Below are 20,211 nucleotides of genomic sequence, written 5' to 3' on the forward strand. Positions count from 1 at the left end.
AACTGCTGCCGGAGTGGCAAACAAACATGTCCTGTGTGTGCGGAACACATGTGGCTCAGTCACTAACTCTCTCGCCTCCGAGTCATGGGTTTGAGACCTCCCCTCCACACTCTGGGGACCGTTGAGTTCAGAATCCAGGCAGGCACTCCCAATGCAAGAATCAGAGAATCCCTACAGTGCAGAAGGAGGCCATTCGGCCCATCAAATCTGCACCGACCACAACTCCACCCCGGCCCTATCACCATGACCCCTTGCATTTACCCTAGCTAGTCCCCCTGACACTAAGGGGCAATTTAGCATGGCCAATCCACCTCACCTACACATCTTTGGACACTAAGGGGCAATTTAGCATGGCCAATCCACCTAACCTACACATCTTTGGACACTAAAAGGCAATTTAGCACCGCCAATCCACCTAACCTACACATCTTTCAGACTGTCGGAGGAAAATGGAGCACCCAGAGGAAACCCACGCAGACATGGGGAGAATGTGCAGACTCCACACAGACAGTGACCCAAGCTGGGAATCGAACCCGGGTCCTTGGCGCTGTGAGGCAGCGGTGCTAACCACTGTGCCACCCCAGTTCCGCACCATCAGAGGCGCTGCCTTTCAGACAAACGCATTAAGCCCAGGTCCTGCCTGCCTTGTCAGGTGCTGTAAAAAATTCCCAATGTTTATTTATAAATGTCACAAATAGGCTTACATTAACACCGCAATGAAGTTACTGTGAACATCCCCTAGCCGCCACACTCCTGTTCGGGTACACTGAGGGAGAATTTAGCACGGCCAATGCACCCTAACCAACACGTCTTTCAGACTGTGGGAGGAAACCGGAGCACCCGGAGGAAACCCACGCAGACACGGGGAGAATGTGCAGACTCCACACAGACAGTGACCCGAGCCGGGAATCGAACCTGGGTCCCTGGCGCTGTGAAGCAGCAGTGCTAACCCACTGTGCCACCGTGCCGCCTCTGTGACACAGTGAAAGTCCATAAGATGTAGCAGCCGAAGTAGACCATTCGGCCCATCGCGTCTGCTCCGACATTAAATGAGATAATGACTGGTCCGGTATGATATTCCTCAACTTCCCACTTTCCCGCCTTATCCCCTCGATTCCCTTACTGGTTAAAAATCTGTCTATCTCAGCCTCGAACATACTCAACGACCCAGCCTCCACAGCCCTCTGCAGCAACTAATTCCACAGATTCACTTCCCCTCTGAGAGAAAAAAATCCTCCTTAATTATTTCTAAAGAAGCAGGGAAGTGCATGGTAGCACAGTGGTTAGCACTGCTGCCTCACAGCTCCAGGGACCTGGTTCAATACCCGGCCTCGGGTCACTGTCTGTGCGGAGTCTGCACGTTCTCCCCGTGTCTGTGTGGGTTTCCTCCGGGTGCTCCAATTTTCTCCCACACTCCAAAGATGTGCAGGTTAGGTGGATTGGCCATGCTAAATTGCCCCTTAGTGTCCAAAGATGTGCGGGTTCGGTTGGCTGACCATGCTAAATTGCCCCTTCGTGTCCCGGGATGCGTAGGTTAGAGAGATTAGCGGGTTACAGGAATAGGGCCTGGATGGGATTGTGGCCGGTGCTGACTCAATGGGCCGAATGGCCTCCTTCTGCACTGTAGGGATTCTATGATTTTTATGCTCATAAGAATATAATAACTAAGAGAGAGTATATTTATTAGTCACAAGTAGGCTTACATTAACACCGCAATGAAGTTACTGTGAAAATCCCCTAGTCGCCACACTCCTGTTCGGGTTACACTGAGGGAGAATTTAGCACGGCCAATCCACCCTAACCAGCACATCTTTCAGACTGTGGGAGGAAACCGGAGCACCCGGAGGAAACCCACGCAGACACGGGAAGAACATGCAGACTCCACACAGACAGTGACCCGAGCTGGGAATCGAACTCGGAGCAGGAGTAGGCCATTCGGGGCCGCTCCACCATTCAATAGGATCATGGCTGATCGTTTCATGGACTCAGCTCCACTTACCCCCCGCTCCCCCATTTCCTGGCTAATATTTATCAAAAGGTTGTCCTTCAAAATGAGGGTTGTATCTAGAGGACATTTTGAGCTCCATGGCATTTGAATTGCGTACTGATGGTCGTGTTGGCAACCTCAGATAATGGATTAACAAGTCAGTCAATATTTGCCTCTGTACAGAAAAGATTGAATAGACTGGAGCTGTGTATCGCTGGAAAAGAGAAGATAAAGGGGGTGATTCGATAGCAGTCTTTAAAATTATGGAAGGGTTTCGATGGGGTAGATGTAGTGAAGATGTTTCCACTTCGTAGGGTGGCACAGTGGTTAGCAATGCCGCCTCACTGCGCCGGGGATCCAGGTTCGATTCCGGCCCTGGTAGACTGTCAGGAGAATGGGGGAATCGTTCCCACGGGGAGTGGGGGAGAATGTGGGACTCGCTGCCACAGGGGGAGTGGGGGAGAATATGGGACTCGCTCCCACGCGGAGTGGGGAGAGAATGTGGGACTCGCTGCCACAGGGGGAGTGGGAGAGAATGTGGGACTCGCTCGCACGGGGGAGTTGGGGAGAATGTGGGACTCGCTCCCACAGGAGGAGTGGGGGGAGAATGTGGGACTCGCTCCCACATTGGAATGGGGGAGAATGTGGGACTCGCTCCCATGGGGGAGTGGGAGAGAATGTAGGACTCACTCCCACAGGGGAATGAGAGAGAATGTGGAACTCGCTCCCATGGGGGAGTGAGGGGAGAATGTGGGACTCGCTCCCACAGGGGCAGTGGGGGAGAATGTGGGACTCGCTCCCCACGGGGGAGTGGGGAGAATGTGGGACTCGATCCTACAGTGGAGTGGGGAGAATGTGGGACTCGCTCCCACGGGGGAGTAGGGGAGAATGTGGGACTCGCTCCCACGGGGGAGTGGAGAGAATGTGGGACTCGCTCCCACAGTGGAGTGGGGAGAATGTGGGACTCGCTCCCTCAGGGGGAGTGGGGGAGAATGTGGGACTCGCTCCCATGGGGAGCAGGGGTAGAATGTGGGACTCACTCCCCAAGGGGAATGGTCGAGGTGACTGTGTGGAGTTTGCATGTTCTCCCCGTGTCTGCGTGGGTTTCCTCCGGGTGCTCCAGTTTCCTCCCACAGTCCGAAGATGTGCAGGTTAGGTGGATTGGCCGTGCTAAATTGTCCCTTAGTGTCAGGAGGAATATCAGGGTAAATACGTGGGGTTACGGGGATAGAGCCTGGGTGGGATTGTTGTCAGTACAGGCTCGATGGACCAAATGGTCTTCTTCTGCACTGTAGGGATTCTATGACTTACTGTCATCTGGCAGTATTGAACTTGAGTATTGCTGAAAGAAAAGACTTTTTTTTGCCGAATCTTTTGATCTTGCACTCATCAGGATAGTTTGCAAGAATACCAATGTCGAGGGAAACAACAAATTATACTACATTAGAGGAGAGTGCTGACTGGTTGGCAAGTGGACCCTGATTGGTAGTGACATTGCCATGGAGAATGCACCAGTTGATGCTGACTGACAGTTATCTGCCAAGCATTTGAAATTTGAAGCAGGCAGCTTGACTCTGATTGGTTAAGACATTGCCCTGAGGAATGGACCAGCGAATGGTGTCACTTGTTTTGTTTAGCTGAAACCGGCGCAAGACTGTAGACAGAAAGAACAGGTCTGCACATTGCACCTTTTTCAGCTAACCAAAATGAGTGACACCATTCGCTGGTCCATTCCTCAAGGCAGTGTCTTAACCAATCAGTAAGAGGCCTCACAACACCGGGTTAAAGTTGGACAGGTTTATTTGGAATCGCGAGCTTTCGGAGCGCCGCTCCTTCATCAGGTGAGCGGAGAGGTAGGTTTCACAAACACGGCGTATAGAGGCCAAGACACAATTGCGTGATAATGGTTGGAATGCGAGTCTTTACAGGTTATCAAGTCTTTACAGGTACAGACAGTGCGAGTGGAGAGAGGGATAATCACAGGTTAAAGAGGTTGAATTGCCTCAAAGCCAGGACAGTTAGTAGGATTTTGCAATCCCAGGCCAAATGCCGCCTTGGTGAGACCATGCGGACACAATGACAATGGATGAACGGACACCGCGCGATAATCGCCAGGCAGGAGTGTCCCCGTCCTGTCGGGGAACACTTCAGCAGTCTCTGATTCAGCCTCCGATCTTCGGGTCAGCGTTCTCCAAGGCGGCCTTCACGACACACGACAACACGGAATCGCCGAGCAGAAACTGATAGCCAAGTTCCGCACACATGAGGACGGCCTCAACCGGGATTTGGGGTTCATGTCACACGACATGTAAACCCCACCATTCGCCCTGGGATTGCAAAATCCGACTAATTGTCCTGGCTTTGAGACAATTCACACCTCTTTAACCTGTGATTATCCCTCTCTCCACTCGCACTGTCTGTACCTGTAAAGACTTGATAACCTGTAAAGACTCGCATACCAACCATTATCGTGTAATTGTGTCTTGGCCTCTATACGCCGTGTTGGTGAAACCTACCTCTCCGCTTACCTGAGGAAGGAGCGGAGCTCCGATACCTCGTGATTCCAAATAAACCTGTTAGACTTTAACCTGGTGTTGTGAGACTTCTTACGGTGCTTACCCCAGTCCAACACCGGCATCTCCACATCATGTTAGCCAATCAGAGCCAAGCTGCCTGGTTTAAATTTCAAACATCGCTTGGCTGTTAACTGTTAGTCACAATAAACTAGTGCATTCTCCATTGCAATGCAGCTACCAATCAGAGATCATTTGCCAACCAATCAGCACTCTCTTATCACATGGTATAAACTGTTGTTTTCCCTCGACATTGGTATCCTTGTGGAGTGTCCTGCTGAGTGGAAAACAAAAAGCTTCAACAAAAAGTGAAAAGGTCTCGTTGTTCCGTAATAAGAGACCAGATAGAGGGGGCCAAGAATAGGAGATAGTCACTTATAAATCCAAACTGGAATACAAGAGCCACAGGGAGTGGGGGAGAATATGGGACTCGCTCCCGTGGGGAGTGGGGGAAAATGTGGGACTCGCTCCCTTGAGGAGTGGGGAAGAATGTGGGACTCGCTCCCGTGGGGGAGTGGGGGAGAATGTGGGACTGGATGCGGGGAGTGGGGGAGAATGTGGGACTCGCTCCCACAGGGGGAGTGGGGAGAGAATGTGGGACTTGCTCCCACGGGCGGAATGGGGGGAGAATGTGGGATTCGCTCCCACGAGGGAGTGGGGGAGAATGTGGGACTCGCTCCCACGGGGGAGTGGGGGAGAATGTGGGACCCGCTCCCGTGGGGAGTGGGGGAGAATGTGGGACTGGATGCGGGGAGTGGGGGAGAATGTGGGACTCGCTCCCATGGGGAGTGGGGGAGAGTGTGGGACTGGATGCGGGGAGTGGGGGAGAATGTGGGACTCGCTCCCGTGGGGAGTGGGGGAGAATGTGGGACTGGATGCGGGGAGTGGGGGAGAATGTGGGACTCGCTCCCATGGGGAGTGGGGGAGAATGTGGGACTCATTCTCACGGGAGTGGGGGAGAATGTGGGACTCGCTCCCATGGGGAGTGGGGGAGAATGTGGGAGTGAGTGCGGGGCGTGGGGCAGAATGTGGAACTCGCTCCAGAGGGGAGTGGGGGAGAATGTGGGACTCATTCCCACAGGAGTGGGGGAGAATGTGGGACTCGCTCCCCTGCGGAGTGCGGGAGAATGTGAGACTGGATGCGGGGAATGGGAGAGAATGTGGGACTTGCTCCCACAAGGCAGTGGGGAGAATGTGGGACTCGCTCCCCGGGGGGAGTGGGGGAGAATGTGGGACTCGCTCCCACGGGGGGAGTGGGGGAGAATGTGGGTCTCGCTCCCACGGGGGGAGTGGGGGGGAGAATGTGGGACTCGCTCCCACGGGGGGAGTGGGGGAGAATGTGGGTCTCGCTCCCACGGTGGGTGTGGGGGAGAATGTGGGACTTGCTCCCAAGGGGACGGGGGGGAGAATGTGGGACTCGCTCCCAGGGTGAGTGGGGGGAGAATGTGGGACTCGCTCCCACGGGGAGTGATCGAGGTGAATAGCAGAAAACGGTGTGATGAAGAGGGGTAGTAAATGGGGCTGAATGGCTGGTACAAGCCATCAGCTTGACACTGTTCACGCATTACGACTCTTCCTGTGTGGCACCAGCCAGCAAGGAATTGAAAAAAGAATTATCTACGTTTTTAAACAAATATTCGCAGGCCCAAGCTTGTTTACAGTGTCGAACAATTAAACTAAAAGCAAGCTTAGCGCGAGAGAAAGAAGAGGTTTTCCAGTCAACTGCTTTCATGTTACTCGAGTTCATCAATTATTTAAGGATTTGCTTCCAATGTACAGCGAGGCTGGGCAGCCACAGGAAACGCTGGAGGCCAGGACTGAGCTGGGCTTTAGCGCTGTGGGCTTTAGTGAAAGGAAATTGAATTTAAGGGGGATTAGCAGGGTAAATACATGGGGTTACGGGGATAGGGCCTGGGTGGGATTGTTGTCGGAGCAGGCTCGATGGGCTGAATGGCCTCCTACGTAGCGGCACAGTGACACAGTGGGGTTACCACCGCTGCCTCACAGCGCCAGGGACCCGGGTTCGATTCCCGGCTCGGCTCACTGTCTGTGCGGAGTCTGCACGTTCTCCCCGTGTCTGCGTGGGTTTCCTCCGGTTTCCTCCCACGCGCTGGTTCGGGTGCATTGACCCGAACAGGCGCCGGAGTGTGGCGACGAGGGGAATTTCACAGTAACTTCATTGCAGCGTTCTGCACTGTAGGGATTCTATGATTAATAAAAGGATGTTCTTGCTCTGGAGGGAGTGCAGCCGAGGTTTACCAGGCTGATTCCGGGGATGGCGGGGCTGATGTACGAGGAGGGATTGACGAGGTTAGGATTGTTTTCGCTGGAGTTCAGACGAATGAGGGGGGATCTCATAGAGACTTATAAAATTCTAACAGGACTGGACAGGGTAGATGCAGGGAGGATGTTCCCGATGGTGGGGGGAGTCCAGAACCAGGGGTCACAGTCTGAGGATTCGGGTTAGACCATTTAGGACGGAAATGAGGAGACATTTCTTCACCCAAAGAGTGGTGAGTCTGTGGAATTCATTACAACAGGAAGTAGCTGATGCCAAAACATTGAGTGTATTGAAGAGGCGGCTGGATATAGCACTTGGGGGCGAACGGGATCAAAGGTTATGGGGAGAAAGCAGGATTAGGCTATTGAGTTGGATGATCAGCCATGATGGTGATGAATGGCGGAACAGGCTCGAAGGGCCGAATGGCCTCCTCCTGCTTCTATCTTCTATGTTTCCATGTTAAAAAAACAATTATCGTAACTGTTGGTTTCTTGAAAATCTTGTGGGCGGCACAGTGGGTTAGCACCGCTGCCTCTCAGCGCCAGGGACCCGGGTTCGATTCCTGGCCTCGGGTCACTGTGTGTGTGGAGTCTGCACATTCTCCCCGTGTCTGCGTGGGTTTCCTCCGGGTGCTCCAGTTTCCTCCCACAGTCTGAAAGACGTGCTGGTTAGGGTGCATTGGCCGTGCTAAATTCTCCCTCAGTGTTACCCGAACAGGAGTGTGGCAACTAGGGGATTCTCACAGTAACTTCATTGCAGTGTTAATGTCAGCCGACTTGCAACTAATAAATAAAATAAAAAAATCACAAGACCACTTTTCCTTATTCTTTCATCAGACTTCAGTTCCGAGGATGGATTGGAGAGGTTGGGAGCCTGGGGGTGGCGAGATGGGGGTGGTTCTTTGTGGCAGTGTTGGGGGCGCGGGGGTGAGGTAAGGGGGAATCCAGGATGAACTCCCCAAAGGGACAACGAGATTGGTGTCCCGGGAGAGTGGGGACTGAACGAGAGCGACAAGAGCGCTCCTGACACAGGGTGCGACACGATATATTTAAGGGCGTGTGACTAACACTTAACCTTTGACCGTTAAGGGGCAGTTTTTAAACACCTCGTTAGTCTGAGGGCCCAGAACCAGCCAGGGAGAGATGGATGAAAGTCAACTTATCCAAGTCACGTGCAATGCGCTCCGATTACTGTAGCCCTATCTCGTAAAAGAGGCACTCTCTGCCTCCAATAGTATCTTGCACTTGGATTTTCAGAGCCATCCCCACTCCAACTCCTTATGCACACCCACCCAACATATACACACACACTCCCCTGTCACACACACATACACACACACACTCCCCTGTCACACACACACTCCCCTGTCACACACACATACACACTCCCCTGTCACACACACATACACACACACACTCCCGTCACACACACACACACACACTCCCCTGTCACACACACATACACACACACACTCCCCTGTCACACACACATACACACACATACTCCCCTGTCACACACACATACACACTCCCCTGTCACACACACATACACACACACACTCCCCTGTCACACACACATACACACACACACTCCCCTGTCAAACACAGCCTGACGCACACACACGCATGCACATACACACACACACACTCACTCCCCTGTCACACACACATACACACACACACACTCCCCTATCACACACACACTCCCCGTCACACAAACATACACACACACACACTCCCCTGTCACACACACATACACACACACACTCCCCTGTCACACACACATACATACACACACTCCCCTGTCACACACACATACACACACAACACACTCCCCTGTCACACGCACATACACACACACACTCCCCTGTCACACACACATACACACACACACACACACTCTCCTGTCAAACACAGCCTGACGCACACACACGCACACACACACTCCCCTGACGCACACACACACTCCCCTGTCTCACACACACACACACACACTCCCCTGTCACACACACTCCATCTAACGAAGGAGCAGCGCTCCGGAAGCTAATGGTATTTGCTACCAAATAAACCTGTTGGACTTTAACCTGGTGTTGTTAAAACTCTTACTGTACACACACACACACACTCCCCTGTCACACACACACACTCCCCTGTCTCACACACACACACTCCCCTGTCAGACACAGCCTGACGCACACACACTCCCGTCACTCACACACACACACTCCCCACACACACACACACACTCCCCTCACGCACACACTCCCCTCACGCACACACTCCCCTCACGCACACACTCCCCTCACGCACACACGCCCCTCACGCACACACGCCCCTCACGCACACACTCCCCTCACGCACACACTCCCCTCACGCACACACTCCCCTCACGCACACACTCCCCTCACGCACACACTCCCCTCACGCACACACTCCCCTCACGCACACACTCCCCTCACGCACACACTCCCCTCACGCACACACTCCCCTCACGCACACACACACATGCACACACTCCCCTGTCACACACACACACACTCCCCTGTCACACACACACCCCCGTCACACACACAACCTGACACACACACACAAACCCTGATACACACACACACACTCCCCTGTCAAACACAGCCTGACGCACACACACACACTCCCCTCACGCGCACACACCCACCCAACACACAGACACACACACACACTCCCCTGTCAAACACAGCCTGACGCACACACACACACTCCCCTCACACAGATAAGCACACACTCCCCTGTCAAACACACCCTGTCTCTCTCTCACACACACACACTCCTGTCACACATGCGCTCCCGTCACACATGCGCTCCCGTCACACATGCGCTCCCGTCACACATGCGCTCCCGTCACACATGCGCTCCCGTCACACATGCGCTCCCGTCACACATGCGCTCCCGTCACACATGCGCTCCCGTCACACATGCGCTCCCGTCACACATGCGCTCCCGTCACACATGCGCTCCCGTCACACATGCGCTCCCGTCACACATGCGCTCCCGTCACACATGCGCTCCCGTCACACATGCGCTCCCGTCACACATGCGCTCCCGTCACACATGCGCTCCCGTCACACATGCGCTCCCGTCACACATGCGCTCCCGTCACACATGCGCTCCCGTCACACATGCGCTCCCGTCACACATGCGCTCCCGTCACACATGCGCTCCCGTCACACATGCGCTCCCGTCACACATGCGCTCCCGTCACACATGCGCTCCCGTCACACATGCGCTCCCGTCACACATGCGCTCCCGTCACACATGCGCTCCCGTCACACATGCGCTCCCGTCACACATGCGCTCCCGTCACACATGCGCTCCCGTCACACATGCGCTCCCGTCACACATGCGCTCCCGTCACACATGCGCTCCCGTCACACATGCGCTCCCGTCACACATGCGCTCCCGTCACACATGCGCTCCCGTCACACATGCGCTCCCGTCACACATGCGCTCCCGTCACACATGCGCTCCCGACACACATGCGCTCCCGACACACATGCGCTCCCGACACACATGCGCTCCCGACACACACACACCCCGACACACACACACCCCGACACACACACACCCCGACACACACACACCCTGACACACACACACCCTGACACACACACACCCTGACACACACACACCCTGACACACACACACCCTGACACACACACACCCTGACACACACACACCCTGACACACACACACACACCCTGACACACACACACACACCCTGACACACACACACACACCCTGACACACACACACACACACACCCTGACACACACACACACACACACCCTGACACACACACACACACCCTGACACACACACACACACCCTGACACACACACACACACCCTGACACACACACACACACCCTGACACACACACCCTGACACACACACCCTGACACACACACACACACACCCTGACACACACACACACACCCTGACACACACACACACACACCCTGACACACACACACACACACACACCCTGACACACACACACACACACCCTGGCACACACACACACCCACCCTGGCACACACACACACCCTGGCACACACACACACCCTGGCACACACACACACCCTCACACACACACACACCCTCACACACACACACACCCTCACACACACACACACCCTCACACACACACACACCCTCACACACACACCCTGACACACACACCCTGACACACACACACACACACCCTGACACACACACACACACAGACACACACACACACACACACCCTGACACACACACACACACACACCCTGACACACACACACACACACCCTGACACACACACTCTCCTGTCTCTCACACACACACATCCTGACATACACAGCCTGACACACACACCCCTGACACACACACACTCATATGCCTGGCACACACACACAAACATACACACACTCCCCTGACACACACTCCCCTGTCACACTCCCCTGACACACACTCCCCTGACACACACTCCCCTGACACACACTCCCCTGACACACACACCCTGACACACACACACTCCCCTGTCACACACACACTGACACACACACCCTGACACACACACCCTGACACACACTCACCTGTCACACACACACACACACTCACCTGTCACACACACCCTGACACACACACGCACACACTCTCCCCTGTCACACACACCCTGACACACATACACACGCACCCTGACACACGAGCACACACGCATCCTGACATACATGAGCACATACACACGTTTAGACACCTTACGCACCCTGACACACACACACACCCCTGACACACATGCACCCACACCTTACACGCATCCTGACACACATGCACACGCCCGGCACACATGCGCATGCACACACACACACACTCGGTACACAAACACAAGAGCACACACCCCTGACACACACATGTAGGTTGCCTGGTGGTGGGGGGTGAGGTGGGGTGCATAGAACAGGAAACCCCGCTGACAGTGGTGGGATCAGAAAGTCAGCGAACCGCCTCCGCGGAGGTCACGGAAAATCCCACCCTGGGGTCTCTCGTTAATCACCTCCCCTCTTTGCCAGCCCCAGTGAAAGATCTTACATTTGTATAGCACCTTTCACAACCCTTGGGACGCCCCAGAGCGCTTGAGATTGAAGTGCTAGTCACCGTTGCGATGTCGGAAGCGCGACGCAGCGTTTGGGCATAGTAGGATCCCACGAGCAGCAACGGGATAATGACCCAGATTGTCCGTTTGTAGGCATCAGGTGAGGGTCAGAATTAGACCCAGCACACAGGAGGCGGGGGAGGCCTCTGCTGCTCTGTTTCGAAATAATGCCCCCCCCCCCTCCCCCCCCCCCGACAGGGGTAACAACCCAACCTCCGACAGTGCAGTGCTCCTACAGTACTGGCATTGGGTGCATTGGCCTGGGTTACCTGCCCAACCTTGTGGAGTGGAACAAGAGAAGGCCGCCTCTTGACAATGTCACCCACTGAGACAGGGCTGACAAAAAGTGATAAAATTAACCCGAACGCAAACAATCCACTGAAACCTTTTCCTGGACACGGGATAAGGTTCCAGTGGATTGGAAAAATACTAATGTCACACCCTTATTCAAAAAGGGAGGGAGGCAAAATGTGGGAGATTACAGACCAGTTCATTTAACATCTGCTGTTGGGAAAGTGTTAGAATCAATTGTCAAGAAACTACAAAAGGGTCGTGAACGTAGCCCAATCCATCACACAAAAAAGTTTATTTATTAGTGTCACAAGTCGGCTTACATTAACACTGCAATTAAGTGACTGTGAAAATCCCCTAGTTGCCACACTCCTGTTCGGGTTACACTGAGGAAGAATTTAGCACGGACAATGCACCCTAACCAGCACGTCTTTCAGACTGTGGGAGGAAACCGGAGCACCCGGAGGAAACCCACGCAGACACGGGGAGAACATGCAGACTCCACACAGACAGTGACCCGAGCCGGGAATCGAACCCGGGTCTCTGGCACTGTGAGGCAGCAGTGCTAACCCACTGTGCTGCCCACAAACCAGCCTCCCATCCATTGACTCTGTCTACACTTCCCCGCTGCCTCGGGAAAAGCAGCCAGCATAATCAAGGACCCCCCACGCACCCCGGACATTCTCTCTTCCACCTTCTTCCGTTGGGAAAAAGATACAAAAGTCTGAGGTCACTCCACAAGGTCACGAACAGCTTCTTCCCTGCTGCGGTCAGACTTTTGAATGGACCTACCTCGCATTAAGTTGATCTTTCTCTGCACCCTAGCTGTGACTGTAACACTACATTCTGCATTCTCTCCTTTCCTTGTCTATGAACGGTATGCTTTGTCTGTATAGCGCGCAAGAAACAATACTTTTCACTGTATCCTAATACATGTGACAATAATAAATCAAATCAAATCAAGGAAGCAATATCAGGACATTTAGAAAGTCAGAACGCTTGCCATCAGCATGAAAGGCAAATCACGTTTGACTAATTTGCTGGAGTTCTTTGAAGATGTAACGAGCAAAGTGGATAATGGGGATCCAGTAGATGTACTATATCTGGACTTCCAGAAGGCATTTAATAAGGTGCCACACAAAAGGTTAATTCACAAGGTTAGATCACGTGTGGTTAGGGGTAATTTATTAGTTTGGATAGAGGATGGGCTGATGGCCAGAAGACAGAGAGTCGGCATAAATGGGTTTTTTTTCTGGATGGACAAGAAGTAACTAGTGGAGTGCCACAGGGTTCGATCCTTGGGCCCCAGCTATTTATAATCTATATTAACGATTTGGATACAGGGTTAGCAGATGACACAAAAATAGGCGGGACAGCAAGCTGCAATGAGGAAATATGAACCTTACAAATGGATATAGATAGGTTAGGAGAGTGGGCCAAAATGTGGCAGATGGAGTTTAACGTGGGTAAGTTTGAAGCCATGCATTTTGGCCGGAATATGATCTAAATGGGGAGAGACTTCAGGGAGCTCCTGTGCAGAGAGATCTGGGTGTCCTCGTTCATGAGTCACAGAAAACTAGCGTGCAGGTACAGCAGATAATAAAGAAAGCGAATGGGATGTGGGCATTTATAGATAAAGGAATAGAATATAAAGGTAAGGAAGTATTGTTGCAACTGCACAAAGCATTGGTGAGGCCGCACCTGGAGTATTGTGCACAGTTTTGGTCCCCTTATTTGAGGAAAGATGTAGTGGGATTGGAGGCAGTTCAGAGGAGGTTCACTGGATTGATTCCAGAGATGAGGGGTTTGTCGTGTGAAGAGAGATTGAACAGTTCAGGCCGACACTCTCTGGGATTTAGAAGAATGAGGGGAGGTCAAACTGAGGTGCACGAGATGATAAAAGGTTTGGATAAAGTAGACGGGGAGCGGATGCTTCCTCTTGTGGGGCATTCTGGGACGAGAGGTCTCAGGATAAGGGACAGCAAATTTAAAACAGAGTTGGGGGAGAAACTACTTCCCCCAAAGGGTTGTGAATCTGTGGAATTCGCTGCCCCCCAAAGTGCGGAGGATGCTGGGACAGTGAGTACATTTAAGGGGGGAGTTAGACAGGTTTTTAATTGGGAATGGGGGTGAAGGGTTATGGGGAGAAGGTAGGAAAATGGGGATGAGGAGAATATCCGCCATGATCGAATGGCGGAGTGGACTCGATGGGCCGAGTGGCCTCATTCTGCTCCTCTATATCTTATGAAGGGCTCAGATGAGAGGTGAACTCAGATTTCCTTTGGTGTATATGGGTGTCAGAGGTGTGTGTGTATGTGTGTGTGTTTTTTTATTAGTCACAAGTAAGGCTTACATTAACACAGCAATGAAGTTACTGTGAAATTCGCCTAGTTGCCACACTCCGGCGCCTGTTCGGGTCAATGCACCCTAACCAGCATGTCTTTCGGACTGTGGGAGGAAACCGGAGCACCCGGAGGAAACCCACACAGACACGGGGAGAATGTGCAGACTCCGCACAGACGGTGACCCAAGCCGGGAATCGAACCCGGGTCCCTGGCGCTGTGAGGCAGCAGTGCTAACCACCGTGCCACTGTGTGTGGCATGGTGGCAGAGTGGTTAGCACTGCTGGCTCGCAGCAGCAGGGACCCGGGTTCGATTCCCGGCTCGGGTCACTGTCTGTGTGGAGTCTGCACGTTCTCCCCATGTCTGCGTGGGTTTCCTCCGGGTGCTCCGGTTTCCTCCCACAGTCCAAAGATGTGTCGGTTAGGGGGATTGGCCGTGCTAAATTGCCCCTTAGTGTGCAAAGGACAAACAAAGAACAGTACAGCACAGGAAACAGGCCCTTTGGCCCTCCAAGCCTGTGCCGCTCCTTGGTCCAACTAGACCATTCGTTTGTATCCCTCCATTCCCAGACTGCTCATGTGACTATCCAGGTAAGTCTTAAACGATGCCAGCGTGTTTGCCTCCGCCACCCTACTTGGCAGCGCATTCCAGGCCCCCACCACTCTCTGTGTAAAAAACGTCCCTCTGATATCTGAGTTATACCTCGCCCCTCTCACCTTGAGCCCGTGACCACTCGTGATCGTCACCTCCGACCTGGGAAAAAGCTTCCCACTGTTCACCCTATCTATACCCTTCATAATCTTGTACACCTCTATTAGGTCTCCCCTCATTCTCTGTCTTTCCAGGGAGAACAAGCCCAGTTTACCCAATCTCTCCTCATAGCTAAGACCCTCCACACCAGGCAACATCCTGGTAAACCTTCTCTGCACTCTCTCTAAAGCCTCCACATCCTTCTGGTAGTGTAGCGACCAGAACTGGACGCAGTACTCCAAATGTGGCCTAACCAGCGTTCTATACAGCTGCATCATCAGACTCCAGCTTTTATACTCTATACCCCGTCCTATAAAGGCAAGTATACCATATGCCTTCTTCACCACCTTCTCCACCTGTGTTGCCACCTTCAAGGATTTGTGGACTTGCACACCCAGGTCCCTCTGTGTTTCTATACTCTGTATTGTCCGACAATGTTCATTGCTATCCGCAAGTCCAGCCATCTTCGTGTCATCCGCAAACTTGCTGATTACACCGGTTACACCTTCTTCCAAATCATTTATATATATCACAAATAGCAGAAGTCCCAGTACAGAGCCCTGCGGAACACCACTGGTCACAGACCTCCAGCCGGAAAAAGACCCTTCGACTGCTACCCTCTGTCTCCTGTGGCCAAGCCAGTTTTCTAGCCACCTCTCCTTGTATCCCATTAGCCTTAACCTTCTTAACCAACCTGCCATGAGGGACGTTGTCAAATGCCTTACTGAAATCCATATAGACGACATCCACAGCCCTTCCTTCATCAACCGTTTTTGTCACTTCCTCAAAAAACTCCACCAAATTTGTAAGGCACGACCTCCCTCTTACAAAACCATGCTGTCTGTCACTAATGAGATTGTTCCATTCTAAATGCGCATATATCCTGTCTCTAAGAATCCCCTCCAACAACTTCCCTACCATGGACGTCAAGCTCACTGGCCTATAATTATCCGGGTTATCCCTGCTACCTTTCTTAAATAACGGTACCACATTCGCTATCCTCCAATCCTCAGGGACCTCACCTGTGTCCAACGAAGAGACAAAGATTTCCGTCAGAGGCCCAGCAATTACATCTCTCGTCTCCCTGAGCAGTCTAGGATAGGTGCCATCAGGCCCTGGGGATTTGTCAGTTTTAATGTTACCTAAAAAACCTAACACTTCCTCCCTTGTAATGGAGATTCTCTCTAACGGGTCAACACCTCCCTCTGAGACACTCCCAGTCAACAAGTCCCTCTCCTTTTTGAATACCGATGCAAAGTATTCATTTAGGATCTCCCCTATTCCCTTGGGTTCTAAGCATAATTCCCCTCCTTTGTCCCCGAGAGGTCCGACTTTTTCCCTGACAACTCTTTTGTTCCTAACATTTGAATAAAATGCCTTAGGGTTCTCCTTAATCCTGTCTGCCAAGAACATTTTGTGACCTCTTTTTGCCTTTCTAACTCCCCGTTTTAGTTCGTTCCTACTCTCTCTGTATTCCTCCAGAGCTCCATCTGTTTTCAGTTGCCTGGACCTAACATACGCCTCTCTTTTCTTTTTGATCAGATCCTCAATTTCCCTGGTTATCCACGGCTCTCGAATCCTACCTTTCCTATCCTTCCTTTTTACAGGCACATGCCTGTCCTGCAGCCTTATCAACTGTTCCTTAAAAGACTCCCACATGCCAGACGCGGACTTACCCCCGAACAGCCTCTCCCAATCAACGGCCACCAATTCCTGCCTAATCCGGCTATAGTTAGCCTTCCCCCAATTTAGCACCCTGCCCGTAGGACAGCACTCATCCTTGTCCATTACTATCCTAAAGTTAACAGAGTTGTGGTCACTATTTGCCACATGTTCCCCTACCGAAGATGTACAGGTTAGGTGGATTGGCCATGCTAAATTGCCCCTTAGTGGGGGAATTCAGGGGGACTAGCTAGGGTAAATGCGTGGGGTTATGGGGATAGGGCCTGGGTGGGAATGTGGTCGGTGCAGACTCGATGGACCGAATGGCCTCCTTCTGCACTGTAGGGATTCTCTGATTTTGTGCGTGTGTGTGTGCATGTGTGTGTGCGTGTGTGTGCATGCGTGTGCGTGTGTGTGCATGTGTGCGTGTGTGTGCGCGTGTGCGCGCGCATGTGTGTGTGTGCATGCGTGTGTGCGTGCGTGTGCATGTGTGTGCATGCATGTGTGTGTGCGTGTGTGCGCATGTGCGTGTGTGTGTGCATGCGTTTGTGTGTGCGTGTGTGTGTGAGGCAGATGTGTGAGTGTTAGGGGTGTGTGTGCGTGCTGTGCGCGCACGCATGCATCAGGAGAGTGTGCGTGTGTGCCAGGGGTGTGCGTGTGTGTGTCCGTGTGCGTGTAAGTCTCATTTCCAGAACACGGAATCTCTACAAGACGTGAAGTGTCTTGTGCTCGGCAAGACATGTCTGTACACGATACTGTCCATCAGTATGTCTGAGTAACTTGGTGAATGTCTGCAAGCAGCCACTGGGCTTGTCTGATTCAGACTGTTGTTAGTGAGGGGGAAGTAGTTAGTGGAAATGTTACATAAACGACAGGTAAACAGCAGACAGGAACTCACCAAAAAAATGTGGCATTTAATTTCACAATATATTGTTCCTTTAAACCAAGTAACTTGACGCCCTCAGCACAACACCCTAAAAGGAATACTTGGTCCATCATAAAACGTAGAAGGTACCACACTCCCAAACACTGCACTGTGTGTAATTTTTCAAAAAGGCACTCACCGAGATTTTTCTCAGTTGACTTACTGACCCAGCGAGTTCAGCAGGAGGCCAAATCAAACATTCAGACTTCCCGACTTTCCCTTCCCGAAAGTTAAGGCTGCCTCGCCGTGTGTCACAGAACAGACTGAAGGCTGTTTACATCACCACAGCTCACCTGTGGCCTGGGCATGTCTACCCCGCCACACCCACCCAGCCCAGTTACCCCAGCAACCCCACACACAATTCCGCTTTAATCTACCTCCGTGACGACACGGAATACAAGCCTGAAAGAACAAGCCTCACTCTCACTCTCTCTCTCACAGAGAGTAGAAGCAGGAGGAGGCCACTCGGCCCTTTGAGACATGCTCGTTTTGTGGTGTCCAGATCACCAACAACCTGTCCTGGTCCCCCCCCACGCCGACACTATAGTTAAGAAAGCCCCACCAACGCCTCTACTTTCTCAGAAGACTAAGGAAATTTGGCATGTCCGCTACGACTCTCACCAACTTTTACAGATGCACCATAGAAAGCATTCTTTCTGGTTGTATCACAGCTTGGTCTGGGCTCCTGCTCTGCCCAAGACCGCAAGGAACTACAAAGTGAATGCAGCCCAGTCCCATCACACAAACCAGCCTCCCATCCATTGACTCCGTCTACACTTCCCGCAGCCTTGGGAAAAGTAGCCAGCATAATCAAGGACCCCCACGCACCCCGGACATTGTCTCTTCCACCTTCTTCCGTCGGGAAAAAGATACAAAAGTCTGAGGTCACGTACCGACCGACTCAAGAACAGCTTCTTCCCTGCTGCTGTCAGACTTTTGAATGGACCTACCTCGCACTAAGCTGATCTTTCTCTACACCCTAGCTGTGACTGTAACACTACATTCTGCACTCTCTCCTTTCCTTCTCTATAAACGGTATGCTTTGTCTGTATAGCGCGCAAGAAACAATACTTTTCACTGTATCCCAGTACATGTGACAATAAATCAAACCTATGTACTCTATGAACGGTATGCTTTGTCTGTATAGCACGTAAGAAACAATACTTTTCACTGTATCCCGATACTTGTGACAATAATAAATCAAATCTATGTACTCTATGAACGGTATGCTTTGTCTGTATAGCGCGCAAGAAACAATACTTTTCACTGTATCCCTATACATGTGACAATAATAAATCAGATCTATGTACTCTATGAATGGTATGCTTTGTCTTTATAGCATGCAAGAAACATAACTGTAATTTTAAGTCGGAGGTGGATAGATTTTTGATTAGCAAGGGGTGAAAGGTTATCAGGGGGCCGGCGTAAATGATGTGGGGTTGAGGTTACATTCCGATCGGCAATGATCTTATTGATTGGCAGAGCAGGGGCCGAGGGGCCGAATGGCCTGCTCCGAATGTGTGTGTTGGTGAGAATGTCTAAAGTAGTGCGCATGCCGGAGGCCTGAGATAAAAACAGGAAATGCTGGAAATGCAAAGACATTGGCAGCATCAATGGGAAGAGAAACAAAGGAGCTCCTGATGACAGGTCATCGACCCCACAGCGTTAACTCTTTCTCTCTCTCTCTCTCCTCAAGCTTTGGCTCTTCTTGCTGCATTTGGACACTAAGGGGCAATTTAGCACAGCCAATCCCCCTAACCCGCACATCTTTGGACACTAAGGGGCAATTTAGCATGGCCAATCCCCCTAACCCGCACATCTTTGGACACTAAGGAGCAATTTAGCATGGCCAATCCCCCTAACCCGCACATCTTTGGACACTAAGGGGCAATTTAGCATGGCCAATCCACCTAACCTGCACATCTTTGGACACTAAGGGACAATTTAGCATGGCCAATCCCCCTACCCTGCACATCTTTGGACACTAAGAGGCAATTTAGCATGGCCAATCCACCCAACCCGCAAATCTTTGGACACTAAGGGGACAATTTAGCACGGCCAATCCACCTAACCTGCACATCTTTGGACACATAGGGGCAATTTAGCACGGCCAATCCACCTAACCTGCACATCTTTGGACACATAGGGGCAATTTAGCACGGCCAATCTACCTAACCTACACATCTTTGGACACTAAGAGGCAATTTAGCACGGCCAATCCACCTAACCCA

General features: G+C 52.1%; 1 protein-coding gene across 4 annotated transcripts in view; it reads right to left on the minus strand.

Moving 5' to 3' along the window:
• LOC144487573 (BCL2/adenovirus E1B 19 kDa protein-interacting protein 2-like) overlaps positions 1 to 20,211 on the minus strand; it is a 69,712-nt gene that overhangs the window by 31,518 nt on the left and 17,983 nt on the right. Inside the window, exon 1 of one of the 4 annotated variants that reach the window (XM_078205657.1) lies at positions 18,120 to 18,271. The exons of the other annotated variants lie outside the window; for them this stretch is intronic. The gene's annotated coding sequence lies outside the window, so the exon portion shown is untranslated. Of the gene's footprint in view, positions 1 to 18,119; positions 18,272 to 20,211 lie in introns of those variants that run through there. 4 annotated transcript variants of the gene reach the window in all.

This window comes from Mustelus asterias, unplaced genomic scaffold, assembly GCF_964213995.1.
Source record: "Mustelus asterias unplaced genomic scaffold, sMusAst1.hap1.1 HAP1_SCAFFOLD_885, whole genome shotgun sequence".
Taxonomy (NCBI): domain Eukaryota; kingdom Metazoa; phylum Chordata; class Chondrichthyes; order Carcharhiniformes; family Triakidae; genus Mustelus; species Mustelus asterias.